This window comes from Pristiophorus japonicus, chromosome 17, assembly GCF_044704955.1.
Source record: "Pristiophorus japonicus isolate sPriJap1 chromosome 17, sPriJap1.hap1, whole genome shotgun sequence".
NCBI classification, from domain to species: Eukaryota; Metazoa; Chordata; class Chondrichthyes; family Pristiophoridae; genus Pristiophorus; species Pristiophorus japonicus.
Genome location: NC_091993.1, coordinates 109,084,056 through 109,103,030, shown reverse-complemented (window position 1 = coordinate 109,103,030; position 18,975 = coordinate 109,084,056). Strand labels below are relative to the sequence as shown.

The window sequence follows — 18,975 nt, the reverse complement described above, 5'->3', positions numbered from 1 at the left end:
TTCTTCCATAAATCAGTTGGTAGGTTGTTCAAACGAACTAAGATGTTATGAATTACTTAGTCATAGAGACCTGTGCTGTTTTCAACCCCTTTGCTATAGACTGCTAGCTATTGACAAGCTCAGAGATGTTCCTGTAAACTCTATAGCAAATGGACACATCCATAGAGAAACTTTGAAACTGGTTTTATTTTCTTTGAATACATCGATTAAATCACACTAAATGGACCTATCAGCATCAATGTAAAAACTGTGAATGATCCCCCTGCTAGTCATAACAAGGAAAATCGGTTGGAATGGAGTCAGCATGTCGAAGGATCCTTCCATATGGGCTCAAACCATAGCGTTACCTTATCTGACCAACTCGCTGTGGATGGAGAAACGGACAACCTGAGACAGCTCGCAAGGTTTAGGGCCACAGAATATTGATTGACTGGAACACTGGTGGATCTTGGAGGGTCGGGCGGGGTGCACTAAGCCTGGGGGGGGAGCAAGCTAGGGCAGGCATCAGCCCGCAGGATTTGTAGGGCCTGGAGGAGCATGCCTGCTTTTCCCGGCCTCCTAAAAATAACTTAAAATGTACCATTCCAGGGGCCCTTTGACTGTATTGCCAGTGGATCTGGTCAGAGAGTGCATGGCGTACACTCTGACCACTTATATCCTAAAATGGCAACTAGGGCCCTGAGAACATCATAGGACTAAATTTGCATATTAAATGGGGCCTATGATACTGACACCCATTTTGAGGCCTGTACCACCCCAATTAAGGCAGGTTAAAATAAACCCCATTGTTTTTAAAAGGTGGGTCACTGTAATTAGAAATAGTCATAAAAAACAGGTTATCTTGTAATTGCTAATCTAGTTTGTTTTATCCTTTCTGCCTCAGACATAAATCAATTAACCAGTCCCTGATACAATCCCTGCTTCATACACTGAAACTGTACCATTACTAATACTAGCTTCGTTTTACTGGTGAAAAAAATTGCATTTAATTTATTCTGAAAGTCACAATGGAAAGCTATGTAATGGCAGAATGCAGATAATAAATGAGCTCATTCCAACATTGCATAGATATGTAAGATTAGTGTGTGCAGCCTCGTGAGTTACATTACATTGAACCTGCTGAACCTGATGGATGAGGCTTCTTCCCACTCAGTACTTCCTTCTGTCTCAGTGCATTGAAGCATTTGATGGCACAAAACATTTCTGTTTACCTTTAGTCTGCAGAGAAAATGCCACATTCATTGCTGTCCTGCCGATGCAAAATTTAGAGGCAAAACAGGGATTAAAGATTGAACTGAAATTCGAATTGCTGAAAATACAGATGATTCTGTTCAAACTAATTAATCTGGATTTCACTGGTCTAAGGTACCTTGGATTTTAAAGTGGCAGTTTTGTGGAAATCGGGCTAATCAGACATTTATCGCACACTGAGTGTATATATTTTGAGCAAAATAAATCAAGTTGAACATTTTAAGAAGTCGAACCATTTAGGGAAAGATATTAGGATTTGTGAGCCAGTAGCTCAGAGAGTAGCACCCTCACCTCTGAGTCAGAAGGTCGTGGGTTCAAGTCCCACTCCAGGGACTTGAGCACAAAAATCTAGGCTGACACTCCAGTGCAGTGCTGAGGGAATGCTGCACTGTCGGAGGTGCCGTCTTTCGGATGAGACGTTAAACCGAGGCTCCATTTGCTTTCTCAAGTGTATGTAAACGATCCCATGGCACGATTTCGAAGAACCGGGGAGTTATCCCCGTGTCCTGGCCAATATTTATCCCTCAATCAACAACATAGTGCTGTTTGGAGGAGCTTACTGTGCACATATTGGCTGCCATGTTTCCCACACTACAACAGTGACCACACTCCAAAAAGTATTGTCTGTAAAGCGCTTTGGGACGTCCGGCGGTTGAGAAAGGCGCTATATAAATGCAAGTCTTTCTTTCGTGCTCTGACTCAAAACTTCATACAAGGGGAGCTCACAACAGTCAAACGCCTGAATCGGGATCCCGGTTATTCCTCTTCCATTCTTTTCAAAGGCTGGACCATGTCTACAGAAATCTGCGCGCTGAATACCCAGCCCAAATTCTCAAGACATTTAAATATTTGCATGTCAGATCGATTTACCTGGCGCTGCTTTCTATTCCTTTATTATCTTGGCAGTTTTATTCTTTTTCATCTATTTTGAAATGAGGCCGGGGTAAAACTCGCCACTGGCGGCAGGCAGGAGGGCACCTCTGCTCACGTCACGTTGACTTCATAAACCGGACTCTCCCACATGTGCTCACTGCGCTTAGCAATCCCCAGCAATTATTGATTTGTTTTTTTGTCCATAAACTAATACCCGTTTGAGCCTCGGGCATCTCTAAATATATTTTTTATCGGCCCGAAGCGTATGGCAAGTTTACAAGGCAGCTGCCCGTCTGGAAGTGAAGGTCGGGATCTTCTGAAGGGAATCTCCGGGGAAGCCCATTGATATGACCGCAGCTTCGCTGCACACGCCGATCAACCCGAGTACTGAGAGTGACCGCAGCAGGCCGGCCATTCGCTGGACGCTCAAGGGCTGCACGAGGCCCTCAAGAAGTTCCACAAATCCTTCACATATTGTTTTATACAGAATATGCCAGTACATTAAGTAATGAAGTAGAGGTGAGTTACGTGGCCTGTTTTAGAAAATATGCACATACTGTACACGTCAATAAGGGGGTTGTTGGGGGTGGGGCATAGATTTAAAGTAATGAGTCGGAGGATTAGAGGGGAGTTGGGGAGAACTGTTTTCACCCAAAGGGTAGCGGGGGTCTGGAACTCACTGCTTGAAAGGGTGGTAGAGGCAGAAACCCTCATAGCATTTAAAAAAATAGATCGAATCTAAGAAATAGGAGCTAGAGTAGGCCATTTGGCCCTTTAAGCCTGCTCCGCCATTCGATAAGATCATGGCTGATCTTCTACCTCAACTCCACCTTCCCGCTATCCCTTAATTCCCTCAAATTTATCGATCTCTGTCTTGAATATACTCAACGACTAAGTATCCACAGTTCTCCGGGGTAGAGAATTCCAAAAATTTATAACCCTTTGGGTGAAGACACTTCTCCTCATCTCAGTCCTTATTCTGAGACTGTGACCCCGTGTTCTAGACTCCCCAGCCAGAGGACACATTTTCCCAGCCGTAACCCTGTCAAGCCCTATAAGAATTTTTTAATGTTTCAATTATATCCCCTCTCATTCTTCTAAATTCTAAATAATATAAGCCTGGTCTTCTCAATCTCTCCTCGTAGGGCAATCTCCTCATCCCAGGAACCAGTCTAGTGAACCTTCGTTGCACTCCCTCTTTACCTAAGCAAATCTGTCTTTGCTTAGGTAAAGAGATCCAAACTGTACACAGTATCCAGGTGTGGCCTCACCAATTCCCTGTACAATTGTAGTAAGACTTCTTTACTCTTATACTCTAATCCTTTTGTAACAAAAGCTAACATTCAATTTGCTTTCATATGAACTTGGATATGCACTTGAAGTGTTGCAACCTGCAAGGCTATGGGCCAAGAGTTGGAAAGTGGGATTAGGCTGGATAGCTCTTTTTCTACTGACACAGACACAATGGGCCGAATGGATGCCTTCTGTGCGGTAAATGTCTATGATTCTTCCATAATTCTATGGGTTGGGGTGAAATTTAGAGCAGATTATTAAGATGGGTTCACCACATTTACTATTAATGATGAACGTGAAGTCTCAGAGTGTTTGGCAAATGCTACCTGAACTCTGTACCTTGCAACTTGTCAATGTTTGCTATATCACTTTAAATATAGTGTGCTGCAGATGCTTGTAAAAGATTGCTCTGCCTGATACCTCAAAGTACCGGTAGGCCATGACAACTGGTAGACAAGCTCACAGCATTGGTTTTGTTATATAACAGAACAGTTATGAATATTTTAGGATTTATAGAAATACATTAGTGCTTCGCTCTAGGCTGCTTTGTCATTTTGGGGTGTGGTGATGGCAGATGTGTCGGTGTGAAAATAAACAGTGGGAATGTAATTGCAGCCTGGATTTGCAGTTAGGGAGGGAGGAGGAGGACATCTCACTGTTTCACCCTGGGATCAGGTCGGATTCGATCACCTCACTTCCACTGCACACATTTCGCATGAGTGTGAAGAAAATAAAAATAAAGGCTTGCATTTTATTTAGCTCCTTTCACGGCCACCGGACGTCTCAAAATGTTTTGCAGCCAATGAAGTACTTTTGGAGTATAGTCACTGTTGTAATGTGGGAAACGCGGCAGCCAATTTGCGCACAGCAAGCTCCCACAAACAGCAATGTGATAATGACCAGATAATCTGTTCTTGTTATTTTGATTGAGGGATAAATATTAGCCAGGACACCGGGGATAACTCCCTGCTCTTCTTCGAAATTGTTTCATGGGATCTTTTACGTCCACCTGAGAGAGCAGATGGGCCTCGGTTTAACATCTTACCCGAAAGACGGCACCTCCGACAGTGCAGCACTCCCTCAGCACTGCACTGGAGTGTCAGCCTAGAATTTTGACTCAATTGACTCAGTGACATTCTAACTCAATTCTGAAGCCAAAAGGCATTGCACCAATGCTAAACTCATAGTATAAATGGACCGTTAATCTCCAAATGAAAAAAAGCAGCGTGCAGGACATTGTGTTGTGGTCATGTACTAAGACCCTACAGCTAATGACTTTATCAAATGTAGCTTGGGCTGAGGGAGCCGCCAAGACCAAGGTCAGTGTAACCTTAATATCAAAGTTGTATGTGTCTGGATTCACAAGTTCTCAGTAATGCTCATCTATATCACCACCTGTCCTCGTTTTTTTGCAGGGTTCTCCCGACTAAAAGGACGTATCATCAACCTTTCTCCGGTCTTATATAGTCAACCTCCCTGTAGAATGATCGAAATAACTAACCGTGCACTTCATCATACATTGTATAGCAAGGTGAGCTTCATTGTATTGTACTTCTGCTGCTGTGTGTTTTTGGATCATCGGAGTCAATGGGCACGTTTTAATAAGGAACTAGGCCTCCCTGTACCGAAGAAAATAGTTGTTATGCTGGGGTCTGAAACAACAATGAGGCTAGAAATTACTGTTAGCGGAAGAACACTTAATGTCTTTGTCATCCCACTTTTTATGGCAGGTATCTTCAACAAATTATTTGAAATAGTCTAATGGCTCTGCCAAAATAACGGATTAAGGAATCATATAAAAATGCATGAATTTTCATCCCCTGATATGGCCAACAGTAATGTCTAGGCGAGGGAGTCTTTGAGCAGAGCCATCTGGTGGTCAGGTTGAGCACTTCCCTGTACTTGAGAGTCCGCCGCTAGGAGCATCGGTCAGAGACAGGGTTCCAAAATTGTAGTTTTTACTCTCCACTTCCCACTCTGGGAGTGCAGGATCATGGAATTACCTCTTGTATTGTACGTGCTTAGCTCCAGCCCATGTGAGAGATGATAAGCAGTGAGCCAGCAAGCGCTGATGTTGCAAATAAAGAGTGCTGGGTTTGAAATACATCCTGATTTCTCTTCAGCAATGACTGAAAGAACTAGAGGTGTAAAATACTTAGAATCGTATGTGTTTTATAATCATGTGTGTTTCAAAGCAGGAAGTGAAATCACATCACTTTTATATTCTCCCATATGCTGTCCCCATTCTCGCAGATGGTTTTTCACATGGTCTATCTCTGACTCTTCCATTCCCTTCCTCGACTTCTCTAACTCCATTTGTGGGGCTAGGCTGCCAACCAATGCCTACTATAAGCCCAGTGACTCCCACAGCTACCTTGATTACACTTCAGATAAATGTGACGTTATTCACTTTGGTGGCAAAAACAGGGAGGCAGAATATTATCTGAATGGTGACAGATTAGGAAAAGGGGAGGTGCAACGAGACCTGGGTGACATGGTACATCAGTCATTGAAAGTTAGCATGCAGGTACAGCAGGCAGTGAAGAAGGCAAATGGCATGTTGGCCTTCATAGCGTGAGAATTTGAGTATAGGAGCAGGAGCAGGGAGATCTTACTGCAGTTGTACAGGACCTTGGTGAGGCCACACCTTGAATATTGTGTACTTTGTGAATATTGAATTTTGGTCTCCTAATCTGAGGAAGGACATTCTTGCTATTGAAGGAGTGCAGCGAAGGTTCACCAGACTGATTCCCGGGATGGCAGGACTGACATATGAAGAAAGACTGGATCGACTAGGCTTATATTCACTGGAATTTAGAAGAATGAGAGGGGATCTCATAGAAACATATAAAATTCTGACGGGATTGGACAGGTTAGATGCAGGAAGAATGTTCCCGATGTTGGGGAAATCCAGAACCGGGGGTCACAGTCTAAGGAAAAGGGATAAGCCATTTAGGACCGAAATGAGGAGAAACTTCTTCACTCAGAGAATTGTGAACCTGTGGAATTCTCTACCATAGAAAGTTGTTGAGGCCAGTTCGTTAGATATATTCAAAAGGGAGTTAGATGTGGCCCTTACGGCTAAAGGGATCAGGGGGTATGGAGAGAAAGCAGGAATGGGATACTGAAGTTGCATGATCAGCTATGATCATATTGAATGGTGGTGCAAGCTCGAAGGGCCGAATGGCCTATTCCTGCACCTATTTTCCATGTTTTTATGTTTTCTCCCATCTCACTTCCTGTAAGGACTCTATTCCATTCTCCCAGTTTCTCAGTCTCCGTCACATTAGTTCTGACGATGCCACCTTCCACACCAGTACTTCCGAAATGGAGATAAAATAAGTTGAGGAAGGGAAAGGAATAGTTGGAGATGTGAAGGTGAGGGAGGGGTGGATCTTTCTACTCTGCTTCCTGTAAGGATTCTATTCTATTCTCCCACCAAACAAATCTTCTCCCCTATCCTTTCAACATTCCAAAGGGACTGTTCCCTCCATGACACCCTGGAACACTCTTCCCTCATCTCCAACACCCGCTTTCCTTCTCAAGGCACCTGCCCTTTCACCTCCTCCTTTCCCACCGTTCAGAGCCTGAACATTCCTTCCAGTTGAATCAGTGATTTACTTGAACTTCTTTCAATGTATCATACTGTATTTCACGATGGGGTCTCTTCTACATTGGGGAGACCAAACGCAGATTGGGTGATCGCTTTGCTGAACACATCTGTTCAGTCCGCAAGTGTGACCCTGAGCTTCCGATCGCCTGCCATTTTAATTCTCCGCTTCATTCCCACTCTGATGTCTCTGTCCTCAGCCTCCTACACTGTTCCAATGAAGCTCACTCGAAGCTCGAGGAGCAGCACCTCATCTTTCGATTAGGCACTTTACAACCTTCTGGACTCAACATTGCATTTAACAAGTTCAGATCATAATCACTGCTCCCATTTTTTCAGACAGCAGACACCGGTAATGATTCTGCTATTAATTTAATCATTCCTGATTTCCACCCCATCACACCCTATCACAGACCTTTCCTTTTGTTCTTTGTTGCCCCTGCCCCTTTCCATGTCTCTGCGCGCGCGCTTCAACCTGTTACATCTATAACATTTTCCAGTTCTGATGAAAAGATCACAGACCTGAAACGCTAACTTTGTTTCTCTCTCCACAGATGCTGTCTGACCTTCTGCGTATTTCCAGTACTTTTTGATTATATTTCCATTCTTGCAGATGTCCACTTAACTTTTGAATTGGCCTGAATGAATACAATTGACAACAACCGTTGTATTTCTCAGCATGCAAATTATGAGATACAGTCGGCAGTAGAAGGTGCACGTTGCAAATATCAGACTGATAATGTAGAATAAATAGCAAGCTTCAGACTGATGCCAACTGTTCATGATATGAGATGGTAACAAAAATATACCTGTTGTAACAAGACGAATGGATCCCTCACTTTGAATCCACCATTACATCGTAGTTCCATATTTTACAAATATGTTCCGTGGTCTCCACTTGAAATCTGTATTGACGTTCCAAATAGCTTATCACGCATCAACTCATTGTGTAGTTGTAAGGTTTCTTGTCTTGTGGCAACTTTGTGAGGTATAGGATCTGGTGAGTCCTTTATTATGTTGATTGTTTTCGTGCTGAAATAACCATTTTATTTATGTTTGGATCCAACTAAAACTAGTCAAACTGGCTTGCTTGTTGAATTCCATTCCATCAAAATCCATTACAAAGCATTCTTGAAGCATGTGGCATGACTTAAAATCACGTTGATGTTATATAACAGGGGGCAAGTGTTGCAAATAGTTGGAAGATGTGAAATGGCAGATTTAAACCTATGCAAGTGTAGGGTGAGATAACTTACAGGAAATTTTGAACAAAAATTCAGTACATTGACAAAATATATATTTGAATAGAAACAACAACAACAACAGCTTGTATTTATGTAGCGCCTTTAATGTACTGAAACGTCCCAAGGAGCTTCACAGGAGTATTATGAGATAAAAATTTGACACCGAGCCGCACAAGTAGAAATTAGTGCAGATGACCAAAAGCTTGGTCAAAGAGGTACGTTTTAAGGAGCGTCTTGAAGGAGGAAAAAAAAGTAGAGAGGCGGAGAGGTTTAGGCAGGGAGTTCCAGAGCTTGGGGTCTAGGCAACAGAAGGCACGGCCACCAATGGTTGAGTGATTATAATCAGGGACGCTCAAGTGTGCAGAATTAGAGGAGTGCAGATATCTCGGGGGTTGTGGGGCTAGAGGAGATTCTTCTTCTTCTTAGGCAGTCCCCCAGAGTTGAGAATGACTTGCATCCACATTAAAAATGAGTTCTCAGGTGACTGATGAGTCCGATGCGGGACCTACAGTCTCTGTCACAGGAGGGGCAGACGGTGGTTGAAGGGACATTGGTTGAACGGCCGGTTGGTTGGGGTGCTTGGGTTGTCGTGCGTTCCTTCCGCTGTTTGCGCTTGGTCTCCGTTTGCTTCCGGTGAAGGGGCTCGATCTGTTCGGCGCCTTCCCAGATGCTTCTCCTCCATTTTGAGTGGTCTTTGGGCCAGGGATTCCCAGGTGTTGGTGGGGATGTTGCACTTCTTCCAGGAGGCCTTGAGGGTGTCCTTCAAGCGTTTCCTCTGCCCACCTGGGGCTCGTTTGCTGTGTTGGAGCTCCGAGTAGAGCGCTTGTTTTGGGATTCTCTTATCGGGCATGCGGATTGATGTGGCCTGTCCATCGGAGCTGATCGAGCGTGGTCAATGCTTCGATGCTGGGGATGTTGGCCTGAGTGAGAACACTGACACTGGTGTGCCTATCCTGCCAATGGATTTGCAGGATCTTGCGGAGGCAGCGTTGGTGGTACTTCTCCAGTGTTTTGAGTGCCTGTTGTATAAATAATCCATGTCTCTGAAGCATATAGAAGGGCGGATATCACTACTGCTCTGTAGACCATGAGCTTGGTGCCGGTTTTAAGGTTTTGGTCTTCAAACACTCTCTTCCTCAGACGACCAAAGGCTGCACTGGCACACTGGAGGCGGTGTTGGACCTCGTCATCGACATCTGCCCTTGCTGATAGTAAGCTTCCGAGGTGTGGAAAATGGTCCACGTTGTCCAAGGCCTCATCGTGGATTTTGATAATCGGGGGGCAGTGCTGTGTGGCAGGGACAGGTTGGTAGAGGACCTTTGTCTTACGGATGTTTAGTGTAAGGCCCATGCTCTTGTACGCTATGGTGAAGGTGTTGACGATGGTTTTGAGTTCGGCCTCCAAGTGTGCGCAGACGTAATGACAGAGGATGGGACGACCTTGGATCCGGTCTGGAGGCAACGGAGGTTGAACAGTTTCCCGTTTGTTCTATAGATTAGCTCCACTCCAGCGGGGAGCTTACTGTGGGTGAGATGGAGCATTGCAGCAAGAAAGATCGAGAAGAGCGTTGGTGCAATGACACAGCTTTCGTCACCTCGGTCTGTACATGAATTGGGTCTGTGGTGGATCCGTTGGTCAGGATCAAGCTTGCATGTCATCGTGAAGCAGGCCAAAGATGGTGCCAAACTTTTGAGGGCAGCCGAATTTGAAAAGGACACTCCATAATCCCTCACGGTTGACAGTGTCGAAGGCCTTTATCAGGTCAAAGAAGGCCATGTATAGAGGTTGGTGTTGTTCCCTGTATTTCTTTTGGATTTGTCACACAGTGAAGATCATGTACATTGTGCCCCTTAGTGGACGGAATCCGCATTGCAACTCTGGAAGAAGCTCTTCAGCCACAGGGAGAAGGCGATTGAGGAGGATTCTTGCAATAACTTTCCCTGTGGTTGATAACAGGGAAACTCCTCTGTAATTACCGCAATCAAACGTCCCCTTTCTTGAAGATGGCCACAATTACGCGTCTCTGAGATCCCTTGGCATGCTCTCCTCATCCACATAAGAGAAATGATGTATTCGCGCCAATAATGCTTCTCCGCAATGTTTTAGTGCATTGGCGGGGATTCCATCTGCTCCTGAGACTTTGTTGTTCTTCAGTTGTCGGATGGCCTTTTAAACCTCATGCCGGGCTGGGGTTGTACTGAGGTGGTGGCAGGTAACATGCTGTGGGATGGAGTCGAGTATGCTCACGTCGAAGACAGAGTTTCGGTTAAAGAGATCTTCAAAGTGCTCCTTCCAGCAGGCATTCACTGCCTCTGTCCTTGATGAATACTTCTCCGTTCTTGGCCTGCAGTGGGGTAGGACCTTAGGTGCTTGGGCCGTAGGTGGTCTTGACTGCGCTGAAGAATCCACGCATGTCATGGTTGTCGGCCAGCTGCTGGATCTCCTGCATTTCTCCACCCACCATTTGTTCTTTAGGTTGTGAGTTTTTTGTTGGATTGTGACCTTCAGACGTCTATAGAGCTGCTTTCCTGCTCTTGAGTTGTGTTGCTGTTTCCAGTTCAAGAATACCTTGCGTTTGCGGCTAATCAGCTCCTAGATATCCTGGTCATTCTCTGTGAACCAGTCTTGGTGTTTCCTGGTCAAGTGACCGAGCGTCTCCTCACAGGTGCTAATTATGGAGGCCTTAAGGGCAGACCAGGCACTGTGGACACTCTGCGTCTCTGGATCACTGGGAGTCGTCAGGTTGGTAGTGAGGCGCTGGCTGAATAGCGCTTTCTTAGCTGGGTCTTTGAGTGCTCCAGCCTTGATTTTCCTGCGGCATTGTTTCTGTTGCTGCCACTGAACATCACCGAGCGGATTAGGCGGTGGTCCGTCCAGCAGTCATCAGCTCCTGTCATGGCATAGGTAATGCGCATGTCCTTGCGGTCCCTCGTTCAGACGATGACGTAGTCGAGCACATGCCAGTGCTTGGAACGAGGGTGTTGCCATGAAGAATTGTACTTGTCTTTCTGATGGAACAATATGTTGGTTATGACATGCCCATGTTCTAAACATATCGGCAGGAGGAGAATACCGTTGGAGTTGGTTTTCCCTACCTCCTCTTTGCCGATCACACCTCCCCAGAGGTCTGTGTCCTTTTCAACTCTGGCGTTAAAGTCGCCAAGGAGGATCAGCGTGTCGCCCGTTAGGACTCGGGACAGGGATTCTTCAAGACTGGAGTAGAATTCCTCTTGGTCTCATCTGTAGCTTCCAGTGTTGGGGCGATGCACTGATGACCGTAGCGCACTGCTTCCGGGCTAGGGTGAGCCGAAGGGTCATGAGGCCTTTGTTTATCCCACAAGAGGAGTCTCTGAGATGGCTAACCAGCTCATTTTTTATGGCGAAGCCCACCCCATGGAAGCGGCGTTCTTCTCCTGGTTTACCTTTCCAGAAGAAGGTGTAACCACCATCTTATTCCTTGAGCTGACCTTCCCCTTCCTGCCGGGTCTCGCTTAGGGCGGCGATACCTATGTCGCAACGTCTGAGTTCCCGGAGAATGATAGCAGTATGGCGTTCTGGTCTGTTGCTGTTGGGGTTGTCCATGAGGGTCCTGATGTTCCAGGTCCCGAACTTCATTTTAAATGGTGGTAGACGCCTGTGCGTGAACTCTTTTAACAGAGCAAGTTCTTGGTCCAAGAGCGACTGGAGACCAGGCTCTGCTGCATGTGTCTAGTACATACAAACAAACACATACATACTCCTACTGTCCACCTTCCTCCTTCCCACAGGACCTCTCTCCCTGGAATTCATAGGACACAGTGTAGGCCTCACGACCTTACTATTGGCTCGTGCTGTGCCATCCCTGGGCCTCGACCCCACTGCTGGTCCATGCTGCTCCACCTCTGGGCCCCGACCTCTCCGCTCCTCCGGGCCGCGCCTGTTCCGACCACCTCTCCTCACTGCTTCCGACCTCCGGACATCAATGTCCCGACCTCCGCTTCTCGCCACTTTCGATCTCCGCTTCTCCCCACTTCCGACCTCTGCTCCTCTCTGCTTCCGACCTCTGCTCCTCACCGGTTCTGACCTCCGCTCCTCGCCGCTTCCGACCTCGTCTCCTCTCTGCTTCCGATCTCCGCATCTTGCCAGTCCCGCACTCCGCTTCTCAAGAGTCTTGACCTCTGCTCCTGGCTGGTCCCGAATTCTGCTCCTCGCCACTTCCGGCCTCCGCTCCTCGCCGGTCCCGGCCTCCGCTCCTCGCCGGTCCCGACCTCCGCTCCTCGCCGGTCCCGGCCTCCGCTCCTCGCCGGTCCCGACCTCCGCTCCTCGCCGGTCCCGACCTCCGCTCCTTGCCGGTCCCGGTCCCGGCCTCCGCTCCTCGCGGTCCCGACCTCCGCTCCTCGCCACGTCCGACCTCCGCTCCTCGCCACGTCCGACCTCCGCTCCTCGCCAGTCCCGACCTCCGCTCCTCGCCACGTCCGACCTCCGCTCCTCGCCACGTCCGACCTCCGCTCCTCGCTGGTCCCGACCTCCGCTCCTCGCCACGTCCGACCTCCGCTCCTCGCCACGTCCGACCTCCGCTCCTCGCCGGTCCCGACCTCCGCTCCTCGCCGGTCCCGACCTCCGCTGCTCGCCACGTCCGACCTCCGCTCCTCGCCACGTCCGACCTCCGCTCCTCGCGGTCCCGACCTCCGCTCCTCGCCACGTCCGACCTCCGCTCCTCGCCGGTCCCGGCCTCCGCTCCTCGCCACGTCCGACCTCCGCTCCTCGCTGGTCCCGACCTCCGCTCCTCGCCGGTCCCGACCTCCGCTCCTCGCCACGTCCGACCTCCGCTCCTCGCCACGTCCGACCTCCGCTCCTCGCGGTCCCGACCTCCGCTCCTCGCCACGTCCGACCTCCGCTCCTCGCCGGTCCCGACCTCCGCTCCTCGCCACGTCCGACCTCCGCTCCTCGCTGGTCCCGACCTCCGCTCCTCGCCACGTCCGGCCTCCGCTCCTCGCCACGTCCGACCTCCGCTCCTCGCTGGTCCCGACCTCCGCTCCTCGCCGGTCCCGACCTCCGCTCCTCGCCACGTCCGACCTCCGCTCCTCGCCGGTCCCGGCCTCCGCTCCTCGCCACGTCCGACCTCCGCTCCTCGCCGGTCCCGACCTCCGCTCCTCGCCGGTCCCGACCTCCGCTCCTCGCCACGTCCGACCTCCGCTCCTCGCTGGTCCCGACCTCCGCTCCTCGCCACGTCCGACCTCCGCTCCTCGCCGGTCCCGACCTCCGCTCCTCGCCGGTCCTGACCTCCGCTCCTCGCCACGTCCGACCTCCGCTCCTCGCCGGTCCCGACCTCCGCTCCTCGCTGGTCCCGACCTCCGCTCCTCGCCACGTCCGACCTCCGCTCCTCGCCACGTCCGACCTCCGCTCCTCGCCACGTCCGACCTCCGCTCCTCGCCACGTCCGACCTCCGCTCCTCGCTGGTCCCGACCTCCGCTCCTCGCCACGTCCGACCTCCGCTCCTCGCCACGTCCGACCTCCGCTCCTCGCCACGTCCGACCTCCGCTCCTCGCCACGTCCGACCTCCGCTCCTCGCTGGTCCCGACCTCCGCTCCTCGCCGGTCCCGACCTCCGCTCCTCGCTGGTCCCGACCTCCGCTCCTCGCCACGTCCGACCTCCGCTCCTCGCCACGTCCGACCTCCGCTCCTCGCCACGTCCGACCTCCGCTCCTCGCCACGTCCGACCTCCGCTCCTCGCCACGTCCGACCTCCGCTCCTCTCCACGTCCGACCTCCGCTCCTCGCCACGTCCGACCTCCGCTCCTCGCCACGTCCGACCTCCGCTCCTCGCCACGTCCGACCTCCGCTCCTCGCCACTTCCGACCTCCGCTCCTCGCCACGTCCGACCTCCGCTCCTCGCCACGTCCGACCTCCGCTCCTCGCCACTTCCGACCTCCGCTCCTCGCCACGTCCGACCTCCGCTCCTCGCCACGTCCGACCTCCGCTCCTCTCCACGTCCGATCTCCGCTCCTCGCCACGTCCGACCTCCGCTCCTCGCCACGTCCGACCTCCGCTCCTCGCTGGTCCCGACCTCCGCTCCTCGCCACGTCCGACCTCCGCTCCTCGCCACGTCCGACCTCCGCTCCTCGCCACGTCCGACCTCCGCTCCTCGCCACGTCCGACCTCCGCTCCTCGCTGGTCCCGACCTCCGCTCCTCGCCGGTCCCGACCTCCGCTCCTCGCTGGTCCCGACCTCCGCTCCTCGCCACGTCCGACCTCCGCTCCTCGCCACGTCCGACCTCCGCTCCTCGCCACGTCCGACCTCCGCTCCTCGCCACGTCCGACCTCCGCTCCTCGCCACGTCCGACCTCCGCTCCTCTCCACGTCCGACCTCCGCTCCTCGCCACGTCCGACCTCCGCTCCTCGCCACGTCCGACCTCCGCTCCTCGCCACTTCCGACCTCCGCTCCTCGCCACGTCCGACCTCCGCTCCTCGCCACGTCCGACCTCCGCTCCTCGCCACTTCCGACCTCCGCTCCTCGCCACGTCCGACCTCCGCTCCTCGCCACGTCCGACCTCCGCTCCTCTCCACGTCCGATCTCCGCTCATCGCCACGTCCGACCTCCGCTCCTCGCCACGTCCGACCTCCGCTCCTCACTGGTCCCGACCTCCGCTCCTCGCCACGTCCGACCTCCGCTCCTCGCCACGTCCGACCTCCGCTCCTCTCCACGTCCGACCTCCGCTCCTCTCCACGTCTGATCTCCGCTCCTCGCCACGTCCGACCTCCGCTCCTCGCCACGTCCGACCTCCGCTCCTCGCCGGCCCCGACCTCCGCTCCTCGCTGGTCCCGACCTCCGCTCCTCGCTGGTCCTGACCTCCGCTCCTCGCTACCTCCGACCTCCGCTCCTCGCGGTCCCGACTTCCGCTTCTCCCATTCCTGCTCCTGAGTCCAGACCCCTCCACTGGGCTCCACTACATTCCAATCAGCTATCTGGATTCCGGTGACGTAGATTTTTGTCGCCCTCTTTGCTTTTGTCGCCTCTCGAGACTGTTGTGGATTCTGTTGCTTCAGTGGCTAGCTTTTTTTGATCAACCGACAGCTCTAAGCTCGCACTCTAACAATAGGGAGGAAACGAGGCCATGGATTGATTTGAAAATAAGGATGAGAATTTTGAAATCGAGGCGTTGCTTAACCGGAAGCAAATGTAGGTCAGCGAGCACAGGGTGAGCGGGACTTGGTGCGAGTTAGGATACGGGCAATCGAGTTTTGGATATTTATTAATTTCATACATGTTACTATATTAATTATGAGATGATTTTTTTGTGTTGTAATACTTTATAATTTAAAGTGCTGTATGTACCATGGCAAGGTATTAAATGTTGTTGTTTCTGTGTATTATCCAAGTATGAAATTGAACTCTTCATTATGATGTGGTCATTCAGAACATGAGCTTTATGAGTGCTATGTTCTATGTGCTGTAATATACTGTCGAATTTAAAATAGTTAGGACCACAATCCCATTACTTTATAATAGAAGGAACACTGTAATGAAAAGCAGTACACTAAGGAATAGCAGGTTTTGTTGCATGGGCAATAATAGTAGGTCGTGGAGGGCAATACAGAAATTGGATTGTGATCTGAAATTTTTTAAGTACCCAATATATATTGGTCATCTACATTTAAGTGAAGCACATAACCCGCTCTTTTATGACTACTTACAGTATCTATTTTAAGAAGATTTCTCATAATTCTTCATTGTCATTGTTCATTTTATTTCTTAAAATTTATTTAGTATACATAACAACACTAGTTTATTTTAAAAGATCTTTCATCATGATGAAAGAACCCTAACCAAAGTCACAAATTGCATTCTCTGTGATGGTGACTCTTGAATATTCTCCCCTTGTTCTCCTCCACTTTTCTGCAGCCTTTGACACAGATGATCATGTCATTGTCCTCGAATGGAAACAGTGAATAACTTCATGTGGTTTTTGCGAATAAATTATTGTTAAAAATGCATTTGGACACAAGCTTGATAAACCATAAAAGAATTGATCGATATTTGTATTTGTATTTCTAAACTAGAAATTTACTAATTGTCAGAGATATGAAAAGAATCCATTTCAAAGGAGTATTTACTGAACATCATTAAATGCATGTTTTAGTGCCATTCAGTATTTTGTTTCGAGATTTCTCCTACGATAGTTCACTAAGTATATCTAGTGAGTTTCACAGACTAGGAAGGTACAGTTCCATCCATGTCAGTCCTTAATTAACTAATCTCAACCTTGGGAACGGTAGTGGCTATAATTGGCCTCAATGTTCCTGAATTAGGGAGGGGAAAATCAATAAGATTTATCCCTCCTGATCACTATCCAATGACCCACTCACGTGTGGTCATCAAGTGAGGGTGATCATGTAGAATAGCATGGCAACATTCACTGCCTATACTTACACATGAATAATGGTCACTTGGTGAGCTACTGGAGGATGAACCATACCTCAGCATGAGAGTCAACAGGTTCTTAAGAAGAGGAACCAGGGAGTAAATTGGTGGAGGGAAAAATTGTCAAAAAAGAAATACTTAGATTTAAACAGCACCTTTCATGACCACTGGACGTCTCAAAGCACTTTACAGCCAATGAAGTACTTTTGGAGTGTAGTCACTGTTGTTCTGTGGGAGACACGGCAGCCAATTTGCGCACAGCAAGCTCCCACAAACAGCAATGTGATAATGACCAGATAATCTGTTTTTAGTGATGTTGATTGAGGGATAAATATTGGCCAGGACACCGGGGACAACTCCCCTGCTCTTCTTCAAAATAGTGCCATGGGATCTTTTACGTTCACCTGAGAGAGCAGATGGTGCCTCGGTTTAACGTCTCATCTGAAAGACGGTACCTCTGACAGTGCAGCTCTCCCTCAGCACTGCACTGGAGTGTCAGCCTAGATTTATGTGCTCAAGTCCCTGGAGCACGACTTGAACCCACAACCTTCTGACTCAGAGGTGAGGGTGCTACCCACTGAGCCACAGCTGACACGATAATACAGAGAATGTTTCCTGTCACAAGAAGCCAGATGTCATGTGATGAAAACTAGAACGTTGTGAGGTTTTGGATTTGTTTTACTGAATTTGTTAAGTTTTAAAAATGTATTTCTGATCATTTTCAGATGGTTTCACCTCAGCTAAGGACCATCAATGTCAACACAATAGAGGACAAAAGTCCGAAGAGTATAACCATTAATCACTTAATCAGTTGCTTTGACAAATCCCCAACATTATTGCCACCATTACTGAAAATAAATCCTATCCTCTCATACTACTTTTCACTTGAACAGACATATAAAAGGAAAATGGTATCTGATTCTACGGTTTCCCCAAGCCATGACTGGGAGAATGAACATTTCCAACATGCTTCCATTAAAGACAGAAAGAAAATATGGCTGTAGGGCTGGTCCCTTTTGGAATACTGCGCACAAGAAAGAAAGTGTGGAATACCTCCTGTAAATATTGTGTGATTCAGTCGGCTGCAGTAATAAAACGCAGGATTGTAGAACAGCAACAAAGGTGTCCCTGTCTCGTGTTACACTCACCTTGAAATTGTAGAAACCCTAGATATTCGATCCAATTGGCACCTGGTGGAGCACTGTCTTGTGCAGCTGCCTGAGGCGACCATAAGAGTAATCCTTATACTCATTCTGGAGTCAGGAACTTGGCACTGCTGCTGTGCAGTGACGGTGGAGTGATTAATATCTCACACCAATGAAAATCTGCGGGATGGAATCATACTACTATTTGGTCACACTAGTTCCAGTTCCAAACAAACATAATTTAGATAAAGGGCTGTATTTTTAAAAAATGCTCTCACAATGATTTCACACACGTGATGGATTCCAATATGGTTTATGTCGTAATGTGTGCTTCTAAATACAACAAATTACAGAATCTTTGTTAAACACTTTTAGATGAAGACAGTACCTTTTCAGACAAGGCTGGCAGGAAGTCTGCCTGTGCAAGTGGACATTAAAGATTCACTGCAGTATTCAAAGACGAGCAGGGAATTCTAACAGTCTGGTTAACAATTCGTCCTTCAACTAATAACAAAGCAAAGTTGTCGTTGGGTGCATGTTTCAATTGTGTCAACCATTTTCCATCGCAAACCAGCATTGGACTGGAATTCTGGGAATTATTGGAGAAGTCAGGTAATCGAAATCCATTTTGCTGTCTTGACACGTATAATCTTGTATTTGAAATCTTCTTTAGCATAAGGTTAAGGTCGGGATCTAACTAGTTCTGGTTGAGACATTGCCATTTGGTGACCCATGCTAATTAACACAGCAGCAAAGCCCTTTGTTTAATAATAGTTCCAAATAGACCTTAATCCTGATCCGTATTTTTGTTTATCTTTATTCCCATCTGTTTAAAGTAAATTTCCTTGGATTGATTCCTCAGGGAATCTCTCATTCATAGGATTACATACATAGGATATACGGCACAGAAACAGGCCATTCGGCCCAACCAATCCATGCTGGTGTTTATGCTCCACTCGAGCCTGCTTCTATCTTTCCTCACCTAATCTATCAGCATAACCCTCCATTCCCTTCTCCCTTATGTGCATGTCTGGCCTCACCTTAAATGCATCTATACTATTCACTTCAACCACTCCCTGTGGTAGCGAGTTCCAGATTCTCACCACTCTTTGGGTAAAGAATTTCCTATTGGATTTATTGGTGACTATCTTCGATTGATGG

The 18,975-nt window shown here is 48.7% G+C and overlaps 1 long non-coding RNA gene across 1 annotated transcript; it reads left to right on the top strand.

Moving 5' to 3' along the window:
* Positions 1-2,222: 2,222 nt before the first annotated feature.
* LOC139228264 (uncharacterized) lies at positions 2,223-17,780 on the top strand. The gene is made up of 4 exons (XR_011587540.1): positions 2,223-2,643; positions 4,833-4,948; positions 7,582-8,027; positions 17,395-17,780. It is a non-coding gene; the product is annotated as an uncharacterized lncRNA (long non-coding RNA).
* The last annotated feature ends 1,195 nt before the right edge of the window (positions 17,781-18,975 follow it).